Source organism: Aptenodytes patagonicus, chromosome 2 (genome assembly GCF_965638725.1).
Source record: "Aptenodytes patagonicus chromosome 2, bAptPat1.pri.cur, whole genome shotgun sequence".
In the NCBI taxonomy this organism is placed as follows: Eukaryota; Metazoa; Chordata; class Aves; order Sphenisciformes; family Spheniscidae; genus Aptenodytes; species Aptenodytes patagonicus.
This window is the reverse complement of record NC_134950.1, coordinates 59,882,429-59,892,724: the sequence shown is the minus strand read 5'-3', so window position 1 is coordinate 59,892,724 and position 10,296 is coordinate 59,882,429. Positions and strand designations below refer to the sequence as shown.

Sequence of the window (10,296 nt, the reverse complement as noted above, 5' to 3'; positions counted from 1 at the left end):
AGCCAGAGCTGTTGTATTATCCTGTCTCCTACCTCCAGTGTAGGACAGCAGGAAACCCACAGTCTGTATAATGGAGGAGCTGGGCAGCTGCGGGTCAGTTCTACTTGGAAGAGGGATCGTGCCACTGATGTGGTGAGCCTTGGACACCGCCTGATTCAAATTGCCTAAAACCTACTCATTTACAACCTGTTAAAGTACGGTCTCAATTTCCAGTCCTACAGGGCACACGCTCTGAACATAAGGTAAATGAGGGTTGGCGAAAAGTTCCTTATTCTGATGGGCTACTTGTATCCAGTATCCTGGGAAAATAATGCTGCCTTGGATTTCCGCATGCCCTTCCAGCAAAGGATTTCCAGATTCCTCCCAAAGACTTCCGAGTCCTGAGTCTGGCCCTCAGTGGAAATGCCTCAAGTGAGGATGCCCAACTCCAAGCTTGTGACTACTCACATTTCCAGATATCCAATTCACTCCTTTTCCAGGAGCAGAAACATATCACCAGCCAGGGCTATCAAAGTATCAAAAAGGACACTGATAATAAACTGGTTTCTACCATGCAGTATCAGTAGATGAGCTGTGCTGCAGTAGCAGAAAAGCCTTTCGGCGATGCTAACAAGCAAAGGCATATGGGAGAAAGGACTGCTGGAGCTTTGGAAGCTATTTACTGTGGTAATCTGCAACTGGTGTAGAGCAGCATGTATGGATGGAGTGTGGCAAGTTGACAGAAAGCAAGTAGCAAGCTTCTCTTTTATTGAGGCTTTGCTCAGCTGGGTTGCCGTATGCAACCACCACGGGAGCAAATTCACCATGGGAGGCAAGAGGAAAAAAAGACTGATTTATCTTAAACCCTGTAGAGCTTCTTCATTCTCAGTTTTGCAAAGAGTGCAGCCCCAAAGCACAGATCCTATCACATGGAAGACCTGTCAAAAATAAAAAACTAATCATTCGATAAACACTAGGGCATCAGCAAACATACATTTGCCTCCAGATCATGGATTATTGTTAAATTAGGACAAATCTCTTTCCAAGTGACATCTCAAAGTAAACCAAACCCAACTATAACACCCAGAACCAAATGAACCAAAAGCCCTACAGCCTACTATCCCAACCAGATGCGCACCAACCTACGTTTCTGTCTGTTTTGGATCATAAGAGCGTAACTATGAACCTATTCTCAGGCAAGCATTCCCATGCCATTAAAAAAATCGCTACCCAATCTTCAATACTGAAAACCCTGGTTTAAGTCAGGTCACAAAAGAAAGGATGGAACAGTCCCTGTAACTGAGCTGGGTTTTGCTACTCCTCTGATGGATTTGAGATGAGGGATCTGGTGACAGTCTGCCAGTCATCGGACAAAGGGCCAGCAAGAATGTCAGCAATTAAGGGAGACCTGCATGGAATAGGCAGGATCTGGGAAAAACCTCCAGGATGAGAGTCAGAAACAGGGCAGTCTGCCTGTGCCATGCTAGCCGGAGAGCATCTCCCTGTAGTGGCTGGTGATCTTGTAAAGGGAGTTTCAAAAAGAGCGGGCAGCACAACTAGCGCTCTCTCTCAAGTTGCACTGGATCACAAAACAGATCAATTCCATTAACAAAAAATGAAATTCTGCCACTGTGAGGCACTTTGAGTAATACCTACACCATTGTTTGTTTTTCCAGCTTACACAAGGGTCCAACTGACCAGAACTGCAACTCTGCAGAGAACCTTGCGTGGCTACTGCTAGTTCAGTGCTATCAATTCCAGACTGTCATAGTCTCCAAATTACTGCTGAGTGTCTTTGAAGTCCAAAAATAAGCCATCGTTCCTGTTACCATTCAGATTGCTTTGCAGAACTTTTTCCTGCAGGATCTGAGTGTTCACGTGGAACATGCTGGGTCTTTACATTGGTTTTAGTCTCAGAATGAGTTGGCAAACAAAATGGGAAATCTGAGTACATGGTGGAGCACCAGAACAGCAAGACAGGAGTTCCAGGATTTTCTTCACAGCCCTGCAGACTCCACAGAATTTAAACCCAGCTCAAATGGCAACACTGTTGGAACAGGATAGTGTAAAAAAGAGGGGACAGCAGGGCTTCCAGTTACAAGCCCCACCTTCAAATTGCTAGAAAGACTTGGGTCAGTCATTCCAAGTCAACAACCTAAGACCCCTAGTGCAGAGCTTCACCCAAGGAAAGAATTTTGCTCACGTCTTTTGCTCCTCTTCTTTGGCTCCGGCCCCAGTACAGCGCTGCTGACTGTCTAGCTCCCATGATCTGGCATGTAGAGATAGGAAATCGGAGAGGCACCGATTATTGGGAACATAAGTGGTGCCAGCACAGTGACGAAGAAGCAGGAGATGAGAGATCTCCTCTGTTAACCCCCCATGACCTCACTCAGCAAATCCATGTGGACGATCACCTCTGTGCGACAAAGAAGGAAAAGATCCTAACAAAAAAATCTTCTGAACACTGAAAGAGGGATTGAGAAATCTTGTGCCATTTTCCTTCACACTGCTAGCTCATTGAGGTTATTGAGTGCAAGGGAGGGATGGTAGATGGACCACAGCTGTTCTACATGGCATGCACCGCTGCATGTCAAAGATATAACATCAGAAAAACAACAGGAACCGTAACAACACTTAGAGTTTAACAGTGCTGTTACTGCTAGCCCTGCACCTTTGGAACCTGCCAGGGATGGCAAAGTGCAGAGGAACCATAGTTATCACCAGATGAAGCAGAAGAGAGATCTGGGCACTCAGAAAGCATCCATGATACAAAAGATCCTTTTTTTTCGTCCATTCAGACAATTTTCTTGGATCACCTTGCCAGAACCAAAGAAGGCTACATAAGTCGTTCTTATGCATACAGCACACGCTGCACCATCGCCCTGAACTGGCACAGCCCTGCCCAGAGCCACTGAATCCTTCAGGCTGGAGGGGCCCTGGGAGGTGCCTTGTCTGACACTGTGCCCAAAGCCAGGTCAGCACTGAATCCAGATCAGGTTGCAACTTACATTCTGCTCGTCAGATTGACTGTAAGAAATGCCCTTTAACTCATCAGGACAAGGAGGGAACTCCACTAACTTAAATGAATTAACTTCTAAAAAGACATTAAATTGGTATTGCTTGGGTCTAAGTAAGGCTGGCAAGGGTTTCTGAAAACAGGCCATCTTGGCAACAGGAAATATTTCTCCTAGCATGACAGCACTTAACGGAGTTCATAAAGTTATGCAGGTAACTGTCTCTTACCCCTACACAGCCTATACAAGCGAAGAACCCCTCAGACAGTATAGTTTAAACCTGTCTCTTGGAAAGAATAAGCTACACCAGCAAAATATATATATATTTTTTTTTAATAATTTCATCTACCCTCCAGTCTCTGCTGGCACAGCTGAATGTGTTAGGAGAGTGATTTACGCGCAACCCTCGCTGACATACCATTTTCTAGTGCAGACTAAGCTGCAGTCATTAACTAAGAGAACTTCAGAGTACGACGAGTTTAAAGGAGCTCCCCAACCAGTTCAGAAATACATGTCAAGCAATTTTTAGTAGTATTGCAAACAAGTCACTGATAATCTTTCCTTTACGAATGAGACTTGTCTTTCAAAAGGTTCAACGCAATCATTGTGGTCAATTTTGGAAAAGCACCTTGTGACATTTAAGATTACCCAAAACCAACAGTGCTGGAGGAGGGAGACAAAACTTTAGCGCTAAAACATATGGCTTTATAGTCTGAGGAATGCCAAGTACATACGTTTTACCCTTCAGTTTGCTTTAACACAGTGTGGGTATTATCACTACGAGCTGATTTGATACCTGAAAAACCCTCCAGGTAATGTAAAAGCATGTTTTCAGATGTGCCAGCACTGTAACAGCTCTGCTTATGGCCCACAAGCTGACAGTGACAAAACAGTGACTAGGAAAACTTTCTCTTTATTTAATTTAAACAGAAAAGTTCTCAAATCAGTCAGTGAGTTATACTTGCGCTACCAAGGTAAGCAATTTTCCAAACACACTAGGTTCAAAGCTGCAACTGTCCTACACGCAGGATTCCTGAAACCTCACTGGAGCACTACATTTTTTTAGGAAATAATTATATGTGCTTTCGTTATTTTCCTTACTCTGCTCTCATTTCTGATTCCAGAGGGTTTGTTTTCCCTTGCCCCAAATGACCCATTCCTGCTACCACAAGCTAAAATTACACATAGCTGGCACATACACTGAGAAATATGAAGAATAATTTTTAATGTGATTTGCTTTTAAAGGCAAACCAGCAGTTACTAATCGGTTGACCTATTTCTACTCTAATTTACCATATTTAAACACACAATCCCAAAAACCCTCTACAGAAATGAAAAACCACCTCAAAAACTTAACTGAGGTAGAGAAAGAGGTAAAGATGCCATTACCTACTAAATTCCTTGGGGGAAAGAAAATTGGTATTTAGAAATAAGATTAACTATAATAAAAAGAAGAAAAGAAAGGGAAAGCTTAGGGAAAAGATCCAGGTCATGAGGATGGTATTTCCATTTTTGATTTAATATTTTAAGGCTGCAATGCAACATTCCCAAGCTGAGAAAAACATGTTCCCTGCCCTCATGGCAACCCCGCCACAGAGATGCCAGTGGCCGTCTATCTCCTCTTCCAGTTCTTCGTGTCCCACACCTCCAAACCCAGAGACTGACTCCTCCAGCCAGACGCCAAGCTTCCCGCACGTCTGAAGGAAGACTGGCAGAACTAAAGACATTGCTTACAAAACACGCCCCTATGGGTATTAGCAAAAGCGTCTGTTTTAATAGTATCATTTATTTTCACCTATTTGTGCTTTTTTCTTTTTTCAATACTTTCTCCTTGAGCAGGCCAGAGGAAGAGCCTAATTGGTTTCCCTTTTCTGTGCTGGCACAGATCCTGGTCACAGTGCCAGGGCTGGCGAGATGCCTGTTGATTTCAGTGGGAAGAGGATCAGGCCCAGTCCTGCAGATGTTACTCATGCAAGTACTCAGCTCCACCCTTCGTTTCTCACACCGCTCCATGCTCTACTACTTAAAAAACAGGGACAAACTGGAATGATGGAGCCCGGTGTGCAGCACTTGGCCTCTCATGACTTCTCGACGTTATTACATGCTCCCCTCAAAGTTCTTTGTCACTGCTCAGCCGGGGACTAATAACACGTAGCATTTTGCACCTACAACTGCCAACATCAGGCCATTCGCAAGCGGATCTTAGTGGGAGCCATGCACCGTCATCTTTGTTTGTCAAGGACCATGGCTATTCTGGCCTGTGGGAAAGTCACAAGTCAACAAACATATCTCAAATACTGGGGCATTTCTCTTTTTCTTAAAGTCTCAGTTCCTGGAGTCATGTTTCTTCTTGAGAAACTTGGCTTTTATTTAAAAACGAATCTTTCCGGGTTCCCATAATTGCAGAGGATAGCCTGAAAATATGGCTTCAGAGTTTCCCAAGAGGAAATAAAAAGTCAGTAAACAAATAGAAAGAACTGGAAGGTTTTCTTGGTTTGATATAATTTGTTGATTTTTCTTAACATCACTATTTTAAGCAATTCTCTTTTTTTTTTTTAATGTATTGGCAAATTATTTTTGAATGCTTTAGAATGGCAGTTTGCTCTGAGCTAAATCCTGATTCAGACTGCCATCACTGAAGATTAAAAAAAATGTTTCTTCACTTGTTTGTCAGCATTATCTAATATTCATTAATTATATTTTTATATCTATTCTTTTATAGTAACGCTTTAAACCTCTTTATTGGGTTAGAGACAAACTTGGGAAACAAAGTCCATTCCTAACCTAGAAAACCCTTAAGGCAACTAAGAGACTTGGATCTCATTTTATGCTTATGAAGCTGGTGCAGGAATTGTAAATATATACCTATGAGACACTCTAGATTGGGAAAGAAAAGCTGACTGCTGCCCCTTCGCAATTGGACAATTTACAAGTATGTATGTAATTGGGCTTTAGTTGCTGACCTGTGTAATGTGCACTATTTCAGTATTTCCGACTCAAATAAAATAATGCTCATTAGAAAAATGTTCAGCTTGCATTATTTCAATACTCAAAACTGTTCTTCCCTAAGCAGAACTGAAATAGAAAACAGGGATATATTTCATTTATATATATATCTACACATACAAACACACTTTTTTTTTTTTTAACCACACTTATGCCTTTAGGAGAGCAAGATATGCAGCTTGGACAACTGCAGATGTTTAAGAAACCCTTACAATGCTTAAAGAAAAGGAAAGAAAGAAGAGAGTTGTGTTTGCTTAACGTCTACGTATTTTATGCACGTGGGTGCAAGAGCGTATTAGCTGTAACCCTCACTTTGCATTGTTAATTAAAAAAAAAGGACACAGAAAAGAATGAGACTTTCAGTGCATCTGGGTCGGCTCGTACCATGGGACTCTCATCTGGCACTGATGTGGCCCAGCTGCGCAAAGTATCTTATGCCAATGTCACGACCCAGCTACTACAAACGAGGGCTATTGCGCAGTGGTAGCAATCTCTAGCAACAGGCTGTCGGGGTTGTAAATACGCAGCCCTGTCTTGTCCCTGGCCACCTGGAACCATGCCTGGCTGAGAAAAGTTCCTGCTCGCGGACTGGCACCGACTAAGACGTCGATGCATCCCAGAATTTATGACTCTCTACACTTTGGCTGCTTACAATGACCTTCCTCATAAAGCAGGATGAGATGGGCTGGGCTGTCAGTGCCGGGCTCACAAGGACGGAAATGCTTCCCCCACCCCCAGAAAGAAACCCCATGCGTTTCCCCCTGCCTACCCAGCCCCGACAGCCATCCTTCTCCATGACCCGCCATCATAAAACAAGCTGCCTACAGATAAATACTCACAAGGAGCTATTTCACATGATTTTTTTACAGGAATTCGAGCCTGGGCTCTCCAAAATACACCCATGAAGGTCTCTGGACTGGCCTCTAATGAAATATATCACCATACAAAAATGAAAATGCCATTTATTTAAGTTTTTTGATGCCAGAAGTGAGGGGCAGGAGGTTGCAGAAGAGATTTTCAGCAGTAAGGAAATAAACAAACTAACAAAAAAACCCACAACAGTGCAGCAAGCTTTGAGACAACTTAAATATAATACAGTTGACTCCATGTCTAGTCCTGCCAGCCAAATAGGAAAACTACAAGTTATGTTGCAGAAGTCAGGCTTGGAAACCTAGGCTGGACTGTTCTGCCCACCCCTCCCAGCTTTCTGGGTTCTTGCTGAAGTTTATGAATTTTAGGGAAAAAAGCGCAAGTCGGCATCCTGGATCTTTATGTGAAAGGCAGTGATGACTGAAGGAAACATACTTTGGTTTTGGTGCACAGACGAGTGAGTGAGACTCAAGGACGTATTTCTGAGAAAAATAATAGCAATATGCATTGCAGTAGCCCATCAGGTGATGGAAGAACCAGCAAGAGAGCTTAAGGAATTGCCACGGCCATGAAAATAGTAAGATGTTGCAGACAGGGTGCCTCAGCTCAGGGAAAAGATGGGACAAGATAAAAGTACCAGGAGAACACAATGCTATCAGGACTGACTCCAAGTTTCTACACCTGCAAAACATTCTCATGTGTTAACAGTAGAGCATGGACTTTAGTTAGGATTTTAATACAGACCAAAAAAAGCCAAGAATAAGTCATGTAGAAATTTAAAATTACCAAGTCCTTTCCTTCTCAACTCTCCCCCAGGGACTTCAAGTCTAATTTAAGCATAAAAGACATCTGAAGCATTGAGACTATTTCTCAATGGTAGAACATTAATTTGGGGGCAAAACAAAGACAACTGATTCTTCTGGAAAATACCTGTTCCCTTTTAAAATGGAAGCAAAAAGTACCTGTTTGGGGTATGCACACACCCAGAAGACTGATGTGTTTACGATGCAAAAAAGTAACGTACCAGTTGATGCTGGGAACTTAGGAACTGTCAATTGACCTCACCGTGACTGCACAAGGAGCATTTTTCCCAAAGGCAAACTTCAAATAATTTTCAGATACTGAATGCAAGTCTCCTATTTTTGTTATGATACTTTATTATGATGCAGGAAGATCTGAATAATCTTTTCCTGGTTTCTTCCTGAATTTTAAACTTAATGAGATCAGAAAAAATCAAATCAGTCATTTTTTCCATTCCCACAGAGGACTTTTTTCATGCATTCTCTGGAAAATGCTTAAGCTTAACCAAGTGTAGCCTTTCATAGAATCACAGAATCACAGAATCATAGAATTGTTTAGGTTGGAAAAGACCTTTAAGACCTACCACTGCCAAGTCCATCACTAAACCATGTCCCTAAGCACCACATCTACACGTCTTTTAAATACCTCCAGGGATGGTGACTCAATGACTTCCCTGGGCAGCCTGGTCCAATGCTTGACAACCCTTTCGGTGAAAAAATTTTTCCTAATATCCAATCTAAACCTCCCCTGGCGCAACTTGAGGCCATTTCCTCTTGTCCTATCGCTTGTTACTTGGGAGAAGAGACCAACACCCACCTCGCTACAACCTCCTTTCAGGGAGTTGTAGAGAGCGATGAGGTCTCCCCTCAGCCTCCTTTTCTCCAGGCTAAACAACCCCAGTTCCCTCAGCCGCTCCTCAGAAGACTTGTTCTCCAGACCCTTCACCAGCTTCGTTGCCCTTCTTTGGACACGCTCCAGCACCTCAATGTCTTTCTTGCAGTGAGGGGCCCAAAACTGAACACAGTAGTCGAGGTGCGGCCTCACCAGTGCCGAGTACAGGGGCACGATCACTTCCCTACTCCTGCTGGCCACACTTTCTGATACAAGCCAGGATGCCATTGGCCTTCTTGGCCGCCTGGGCACACTGCCGGCTCATATTCAGCCGGCTGTCAACCAACAGCCCCAGGTCCTTTTCTGCTGGGCAGCTTTCAGGCTGGGTTGTTGTGGCTGAAGTGCAGGACCTGACACTTGGCCTTGTTGAATCTCATACAGTTGGCCTGGGCCCATCGATCCAGCCTGTCCAGGTCCCTCTGCAGAGCCTTCCTACCCTCAAGCACATCAACACTCCCGCCCAACTTGGTGTCATCTGCAAACTTACTGAGGGTGCCCTCAATCCCCTCATCCAGATCATTGATAAAGATATTAAACAGAACTGGCCCCAATACTGAGAGGTTGAACACCACCTGTGACTGGCCACCAACTGGATTTAACACCATTCACCACAACTCTTTGGGCCTGGCCATCCATTTACTTTTTATCCAAAGTAAAAAACTCCCTCAGTTTTTTACCCAGCGAAGAGTACGCCCGTCCAAGCCATGAGCAGCCAGTTTCTCCAGGAGAATGCTGTGGGAAACAGTGTCAAAGGCTTTACTAAAGTCCAGGTAGACAACACCCACAGATTTTCCCTCATCCTCTAAGCAGGTCACCTTGTCATAGAAGGAGATCAGGTTAGTCAAGCAGGACCTGCCTTTCATAAACCCATGCTGACTGGGCCTGATCACCTCGTTGTCCTGTACGTGCTGTGTGATGGCACTCAAGATGATCTGCTCCATAACCTTCCCCGGCACCGAGGTCAGACTGACAGGCCTGTAGTTCCCCGGATCCTCCTTCCGGCCCTTCTTGTAGATGGGTGTCCCATTTGCTAACCGCCAGTCAACTGGGACCTCCCCAGTTAGCCAGGACTACTGATAAATGATGGAAAATGGCTTGGTGAGCACTTCTGCCAGCTCCCTCAGGACCCTTGGGTGGATCCCATCCGGCCCCATAGACTTGTGTGTGTCTAAGTGGTGTAGCAGGTCGCTAACCATTTCCCCATGGATTATGGGGGCTTCATTCCACTCCCCATCCCTGTCTTCCAGCTCAGGGGGCTGGGTACCGAGAGAACAACTGCTCTTACTATTAAAGACTGAGGCAAAGAAGGCATTAAGTACCTCAGCCTTTTCCTCAGCCTTTCTCACTATGTTCCCCCCGCATCCAATAAAGGATGGAGATTCTCCTTAGCCCTCCTTTTGTTGCCAATGCATTTAGAGAAACATTTTTTATTGTCTTTTATGGCAGTAACCAGGTTAAGTTCTAGCTGGGCTTTGGCCCTTCTAATTTTCTCCCTGCATAACCTCACAACATCCTTGTAGTCCTCCTGAGTTGCCTGCCCCGTCTTCCAAAGGTCATAAACTCTCCTTTTTTTCCTGAGTTCCAGCCAAAGCTCTGTTCAGCCGGGCTGGTCGTCTTCCCTGCCAGCTCGTCTTCCGGCACATGGGGACGGCCTGTTCCTGTGCCTTTATGATTTCTTTCTTGTAGAATGTCCAGTCTTCCTGGACTTCTTTGCCCTTCAGGACTGCCTCCCAAG

The 10,296-nt window shown here is 44.3% G+C and overlaps 1 protein-coding gene across 2 annotated transcripts in view; it reads right to left on the bottom strand.

Annotated features, from left to right (window-relative positions):
• The window catches only part of LDLRAD4 (low density lipoprotein receptor class A domain containing 4), a 199,258-nt gene that overhangs the window by 47,614 nt on the left and 141,348 nt on the right, over positions 1-10,296 (bottom strand). The gene's annotated exons all lie outside the window — the stretch shown is intronic.